The 8072-nt window shown below is 44.6% G+C and overlaps 1 pseudogene; it reads right to left on the reverse strand.

The window, feature by feature from the left end:
- Positions 1-1486: 1486 nt before the first annotated feature.
- LOC102245934 overlaps positions 1487-8072 on the reverse strand; it is an 18520-nt pseudogene continuing 11934 nt past the window's right edge.

Raw genomic sequence — 8072 nt, forward strand, 5'->3', positions numbered from 1 at the left:
ATGAAACACAATCCTATCAGCTGCTGCTTTCTGTTCATAATTCTATTTAGATACAAATACATACAAATGAACTAAGTGAGATATACGTTAGTGATTTTAAATTGTTCTGTACAATTTTGATTACTCAAGAAATCATTCCGCACCCATTTCCAGTCCTCCCTCCTTCTCTCTCTCTCTCCATCTCCCCCGTCTCCTCTCTCTTTCTGCTCTCCCCACATCCTCTCCCCTTCCGTCCCCTACTTTCTTCTCCTCCTGTTATTGCTAGGGAGCTCTCCATGTCCCAGCCTGTTGCTGATAGAAGTGGGCTTCTTGTGATGTCACTGGAAAAGGAAGTTTCTTATTTGTGTGAAATTACATCCCTAAGTTTCCAACGTCCCATTTCCCTTCATTTCTCCAAGAAAGAGGTGCATCTGTGTCTACACAGGACTGAGTCCAGCTGTTGCCCAGAGTTTCCATTCCATAGTTGTGGAGTCTAACCCAGCATCAGGCTAGCTTAGCTTGTGTTCCCAGCTGTAGTCCATCAGTCCATTGTGTGTGGGGTCTGCATGGCCCTGGGCCAAGCAGCTTCTAGGAAAAGGCGAATGCAAGGAAACAGGAGCAAAACCAGAGGAACAAGAGAACCAAAGAGAGAATTCCTTTGTCTGGGACCTCTGTATCCCAAATCTTCATAGGCTTGCACTGACTCCATCCCCTCTAGCCAGTGATCTCTGTTCTTGGTTAGACTGATAGGCACCTTCTCTATGTCACCCTGACTTTACCGCACATGTGCCCATCTCCCCCTTCTTGGGCCCCTTTCCCCAGTGATCTGTGTGGGGAATGGGCCAGTGGTGCCCTGGGTGGTGTAAAATTGCAGCTTTTCTGGTGAAGCTGCCCAGATGGCCATGCTTATAGTGTCTGGCCTTTCCTTTGCTCCTTTCCTATCCTATATAATAAAAGCCTAATATGCTAAGTGTCCAGTTGTCTGGTCGGCCATTCAAACAATCAAAGCATAATATGCTAATGATAAGATAAGGCCGCTCATCCGCTCGCTATGACATGCACTGACCACCAGAGGGCAAATGCTCCAACCAGTAGGTTAGCTTGCTGCTGGGGTCCAGCCCAGAAGGGCCAGACATGCCCTGGAACCCTCCTGCAGTCCCTCCCCAGCTGGCCAACCTCCTGTGTCCCTCCCTGGCCCCAATTGTGCACAGGTGGGGTCCCTCAGCCTGGCCTGCGCCCTCTTGCAATCCGGGCTGAGGGAACTGCCCCCCCCCACAGTGCACAAATTTTGTGCACCAGGCCTCTAGTTATTAATAATAGCTAATTACAACGATATCAATCCCCCCTTAAGAGAAATATGAGCTTCTATGAGCTTCTTTTATTCTTACGAAGGGTAAATGGATGAAGGTCTCCATCTTCTTGTAACTGCTTCATGCTATCAGAGGGGCGTAGTCCTGCCTATCCCAAGGCTCAGAAGAGGGAGAAGGAGCAAAAGGGAAGGGAGTCTTCATGCAGGAAAGAGGGATTTTGCAATGTCCAGGTCAATCTGATGTCCTTGGGAGGTGGCATAGGCATTGTCCAGAGGATGCAAGCTGGCATCCTGCTTGTATTCTAGAAATGACAAACTTGATAAGAAGGTAAAAAAGACATAATTCAAAAGTGAGGAGACTTATAGCAACCAAAGGTCTACTGAGAGGTTAAAAACCCATGTGATAAAGGGAAGGACTAACTTTATAATGTTACTAGAGGCCCGGTGCACGGATTTGTGCACTGGTGGTGTCCCTTGGCCTGGCCTGCGGGATCAGGCCGAAACCGGCTCTCCAACATCCCCTGAGAGGTCCTGGATTGTGAGAGGGCTCAGGCCAGGCCAAGGGACTCCACCGGTGCATGATCAGGGCTGGGGGGGAGGGACCGGAGGGCTCCAAGGTGTGTTCGGCCCATCTCACCCAGTCCTGATTGGCCAGACCCCAGCAGCAAGCTAACCTACCGGTGGGAGCATCTTCCCCCTGGTGGTCAGTGTGCATCATAGCGACTGGTCGAACGGTTGAACGAACGGTGGGACACTTAGCACATTAGGCTTTTATTATATAAGATAGATTAGGTTAGGGAATGGCTACCCTGGAGGCAAGTGTTTCACACCTGTCTGAAGCCCTCCTGTCACCATGCTTAACTCAAAAATGAGCTCTATACTGTGTGAACACGCAATCAGGTAAATAAGGACATAGGCATATAGTCTATGAAAACAGAAGGAAGAACATAAAATACAAAGGTTAATGCACACAGCAAATTTAGGGAATGGCTACCCTGGAAGCAAGTGTTTCACACCTGTCTGAAGCCCTCCTGTCACCATGCTTAACTCAAAAATGAGGTCTATACTGTGTGAACACGCAATCAGGTAAATAAGGACATAGGCATATAGTCTATGAAAACAGAAGGAAGAACATAAAATACAAAGGTTAATGCACACAGCAAATCATAAACCAGCTGAGAAGACTTCCAGGCTTTTGCTGGAATGAAAGCAAGCAGTGACAATCTGATGGGTCTGCTGAACTGATAGTCTTACAGACCCTTTGTGTCTGCAGTCAGAACATCTCTGGTGATGTCATCTGGTGCAGAAGTCTGTAGGGCATGCACAGACATAGTCTTAAAAACAAAACTTTGAAGACAGTTAACTGTACTGGAATCCAATATGCACAATCGGGCATTGTGATTTTCACCGAAACACAATTTTTCTCCCTAAGATTACCCTTATTTTCAAAGAGATTGCATTAAGTCCAGTTTGAATTTGCCTGATTATTTGCATAAACATAACAAGAATAAAATTTAATCAAATAGATCACACAGGCTTTTTCAAATTTGCTTTGCTGGAATTTTCACAAGGAATCTTCAGATTGAGCTATGGTAAGCCCTCAGGGCAAAGAAGCCAAGCCACAGTTCCCATCAGGCATTGCCTGTAATACCTGTAGGTATTGGTCAATTTCTCAAGTCTTTGAGGTCCCCAGGATGTCTGTAGGTTCCTTCTTTGCCATCTTTCAGGAAAGCAACCTTGTTCTTTACCTGGAAAGACTGCTACGAATCATGTGACCAAGCAAAATATTAGAGCATATCTGCAGTGGACTTGGATTGGTTTGGGAAGTCAACCTTAGTTCCTCAAGGCTTTCCAGTGACATACAGAATCCAGGCATGTCTTTCTTAGACATGGCATTCCAGTCAAAGTCTTAATTAATAAGACCACAAGTGAAGACTAGTCTTATTAAATTTATGCAAAGAAACATATGGCCATTGACTTGCTTATTAAGAACTGACAAATTTTGGAGGGATCCTGTAGGGAGAAAAAGCTAAAAGTAAGCAATTAGCACTTCCCAAAATTGGCAAAACACATTCCATAACTTTTAGAAACATAGGCTCTTTACTGGCAAATACACTTATACTTTAAGAGACATACTTCCATGAGACAACTATACAGCAAAACCCATTGATAATTCAGTCATAAGTGAACTAAGTTGAACTCATTGGCTCAGGTAGTTTAGGCTCAGATAAGATCTATTTTTCAGAATATGCATTCCAACAGATGGCTCAGATAACAGTTCTTGGAGACCAGGAATTGGCACTTTAGAAACAGTTCTTTCCCAGAGTTAAATTCCTTGCCAGGGTATGTACTTTATTTTTTTAATATGTTTTTATTGATATTAGAGAGAGGGGAGGGGAGAGGGATAGAGAGAAACATCAGTTGTCTGCCTCCTGCACGCCCCCTACTGGGGATCGAGCCCACAACCCGAGCATGTGCCCTGACCAGGAATCGAACCAGTGACCTTCTTAGTTCATGGTTCGACACTCAACCACTGCTCAGTGGCTGGGCCAGAGTATGTACTTTAAAAGAGTCCCTTGAGGCACTGTGAATTGAGACTTATGTTGCCTATTGACTTCAGGGAGAAAAACCTTCATCCTCATAAGAGAGGGGGAAACCTTTCATCCTCTTGAGAGGGAGATTTGGTAGCTGAGAGAGGCATGAATGTCTTCTATGCTCCCAGCTCCGCTGTCACAGACCAAAATCCGGAATGGCCTGTGACCCCTTGTCGGTCATGGCGTCCCATGGCCCATCCTGCCTAAGCCGGCTTGGGGATTGGCCCCTCCGCCCGAAGTCTCCTCCCAACCTGGAGCCGAAGATTCTTCCCGAAGTGGCAAAAGGCAGCAACACAATTGTCCAGATGTGGAGCCTTTAACTCCACATGAGAGATTCTGATGGCCTGTGATCTTACTGGAGGTTTCCACCCTTTGCTGTCCTGGGTAAAAAAAAAAAAATCTGGCTTTTACTGGCCTCTAACAGCTGGGCTAGCAATCTGTTGCCATCTCTTACATTCCTAACATCTCAGTCCCTTACAGGCTTGGCTGAGTGAGACAGCCTCCACTAAGACGGGAGGGAGGATTCCTTATTAATCTGGCTGGACAGAGGCTTGACACCAGACCATGGGGGCAAATTCTGTTAGTAGTCAGTCTCCAAGGTTAGTTAACAAAAGCCTTTCATTTCTCTGAGGCTTTTTTTTCCTATTAGCTCTACATGTGGACTCAGCCTCACCCCAGCTCTCCCAGCTGTGGCCTGTCCTTTGGGTCTCAGCTTTGCCTAGTGCTGGCCTTTTCTGTGATCAAGAGACCACACCACTATGTCTATTGGAGATCAGAATATGCCACCCCAAAATGTGCTGAAAGCAATAGATGCAGGAAAAATTCTCTGCTCTCCCCTTACCCACCTAAAAAGTATGTAACCACAGGACCAACCCCAAATGGTCCTCTCTAGTTTCTAACAAGATATTGAATTGCCTTTCAGAGTCAACAGACCAAAACTGCAAGTCATGCAGCCAAAGCACACACAGAGGAGAGAACTTTGACTTCCAGCTGCTTGAGGAACCAAAGTTTTACCCAACTCATGGAACTGAAAGACCAGGACATGACCGGGACTTGAACTCCAGCACTCTCTCAGGAGTGACGGGTCCACTGTGCAGGAAGATCCGGTGCTGAAGTCCCTTGTCACCTCTTACCATAAACGGCCAAGTTCCAAAGCTCTCCAATCAAAACCAACCCTGCCAGCACTTCCACATACCAGCCTTTCTCCCTAACCCCCAATCCCCAATCTTTGCCCTAAAAACCCTTGATTAAAAGCCATGGGGAATCCAGGTTTTAAGTGATAGTTTTCCATTCTCTTAAAAATATGTTTATTGATTTCAGAGATGAAGGGGTTCAGAGATGAAGGGGGAGAGAGAGAGAGAGAGAGAGAGAGAGAAACATCAATGATGAGAGAGAATCATTCTCCTTGCTTGGCACCCTGAAAAATAGATGGCTTTCATTTCTCCATTGCAAATCTTGATGTTCAGTGCCTGACTCAGCTGCTCATCATGAAGGAACATGCCCAACTTCCACATGCCAGGGAAAGAAGAGCAACTTGTCATCAAAGATGGAGAATTGATACCGAGATAAGTTTGCATGAACAGATCCTGCTAAAATAGCCCTTATCTTCCATTAGTTACTCTATATATTTTCTATTCACTTTCCCACAATGTATCATCCCTTGAAGCCCAGACTCTCTTTACCTTGTCAAAAGGGTATTAGACTCCCAGTCTAATTGCTTCTTTGGGTTTGACTTCTTTTTGTGAACTCCCATACACATCAATATTAATTTAAAAAATTGTGTAGCATTTGTCCTATTAATCACCTTTTGTTAATTTCATTCATCGGCCCCCTGCTACGAAATCTAAGAGTATAGTGGAAAAGTTTTCCTCACCAACACTGTTCTGTATTAGACATCTTATGTTGATATAAGGGCAGCCTACATGGTCATCTCCCAGGATTCCTAACAGGAATTGGGGCACAAGTTTCCTTGTTTTTGACTTCAGTCTCAACCAGTCTGGACATCATTCTGAAGTTCATGTGTCCCAACCACCATCCCAGATCAAAGCCCAGGCCAAAGGGGCTGGGTCACTTTCAATTATCTATCTTTTCTCTTTAAAAGGGATTTCAATTCTCCTTTCTAACCTGCTTCTTTTTCTCCTGCAGTGAAGGGAAGCAGAGTTTGCCACCCCAAAATGTGCCTTTTGGGACATTGATTATTTTAAGCTGGTTCTTTTTTAAAGTATATTTTTATTGATTTTAGAGAGGAAGGGAGAGGGAAAGACAGATAGAAACATCAATGATGAGAGAGAATCATTGATTGGCTGCCTCCTGCATGCCCCCTCCTGGGGATCGAGCCCACAACCCGGGCATGTGCCCTCGACTGGGAATGGGACTCTGACCTCCTGGTTCATAGGATGACTCTCAACCACGGAGCCACACCCCCGGGGCTCAACCTGCTTATTTTTAAGAAACAAAAGACTCAGGAAAACTCTTTGACCTTCCTCCTAACTGCCTAAAAGTTATTTCGATAGAGAACTTGCTCCAGGAAGGGAGATAGCATCGCAGATAACTATCATTTAATATAAACTACTGACAGAGAGGAACCTAGCAAGGCCCATTGTTCAAAGTCCTCTCCATGTCCCATTGTTAAAGGTGGCCCAGCAAACATTTGCTTTTCTATCTCCATGTGAATTGCCCTTTGAAGTCCCACACCACACACCCCTTCTCCTTAGCTCCAGAATTGCATCTGAGCCTCAACTATCCAATGTGTGTTTGGGTCTCTCATGGCACCACGGAATGTACACTGGTAATAAATTTTGGACATTTTCTCCTGTTAATCTGTCTCATGTTAATGTGATTATTGGCCCATATTACTTGTTGTGCCCCCCAACCCTCCAGTAGTATTCACCTTCCTCCCTGAGAGCAATTCCCCTTACAGTGTAAACTTAATGGCAGAAAGGCAGCTCTGCGTTAGAAAATACAGGAAATATTTTGAATATTCCTTTTACATGTATGTTCTTTATTTTATTTTAATATATTTTATTGATTTTTTACAGAGAGGAAGGGAGAGGGATAGAGAGTTAGAAACATCCATGAGAGAGAAACATCCATCAGCTGCCTCCTGCACACCCCTTACTGGGGCTGTGCACACAACCAAGGTACATGCCGTTGACCAGAATCGAACCTGGGACCCTTCAGTCTGCAGGCCGATGTCCTATCCACTGAGCCAAACCGGTTAGGGCATACGTGTATGTTCTTTAGCACTAGGATATGAATGAAGTCATTCAGTGGTGTGGGATTTCATCAAGGAAGATAGTATATCCACACATTTGAAAATAAGAAGCAGAAGTGTCTTTGGGAATTCTAGGACAATAGCAGCAGTGATGAAAGCATAGGTTCCGGATATTTTAGAATACCAACAAAAAATAGAGCAAATAGATAGCAAAACCAAAAATCCATGGGCAATATTTGCAACAAAAGTATGTGAAGAGATGTTCTACCTAAACCCCTCAAAAGCAAGTGAATAGGGGCATACTACCAAAACTCATACAACATGGCATTGGTACCTGTGTACAAAAAAAAAAAAAATCAGAGAAAGCAATGGGGAAACTCAAGAGCTTTGGAATAGGAAATCCTACAATAACCAACACTATTCACTGGCAAGTGATGCTGGTGGATTTGAGAAGAGCAGCTAAACCAGGCGGAGACGTTGCCCTCTTCAATAGAAGTAAGGGTAAGAAGTCCATGGTAAGGTCTTCAAGGCTGGAGCAGCATAGTCCCATGAATTTTTGAAACAGATAAGCAAGGCTATCTTCCAAAATAGGAACACAATGAGGAAAAACTGCTGAATTAAATATAATAGGAAATATACAGTGAGTGGCCAGATTATTATGACCACCTGACATTTGTAGGCAAATTAGCCATACACTGCATTGTATGGGATATGGAATCCAAAGGCCTGTTCGAACACCTTTGCTGTCTGCAGTTACCAAGATGAAACATCTCCAATTTGCACAGGAACATAAGGATTGAACAGTCAAGTATTGGAAAAAAGTCATGTGGTCCGATGAATAACGTTGCATCATGCAGATGGCAGAGTGAGAATTTGGCGGAAACAGCATGAAAGCATGCACCCCACATGCATGAGTACAACCCTTCAAGCTGGTGGGGGCAGTGTTATGTTTGGGGCATGTTTTCCTGCCCATGAT

The sequence above is a fragment of the Myotis brandtii genome, unplaced genomic scaffold (assembly GCF_000412655.1).
Source record: "Myotis brandtii unplaced genomic scaffold, ASM41265v1 scaffold421, whole genome shotgun sequence".
Taxonomy (NCBI): Eukaryota; Metazoa; Chordata; class Mammalia; order Chiroptera; family Vespertilionidae; genus Myotis; species Myotis brandtii.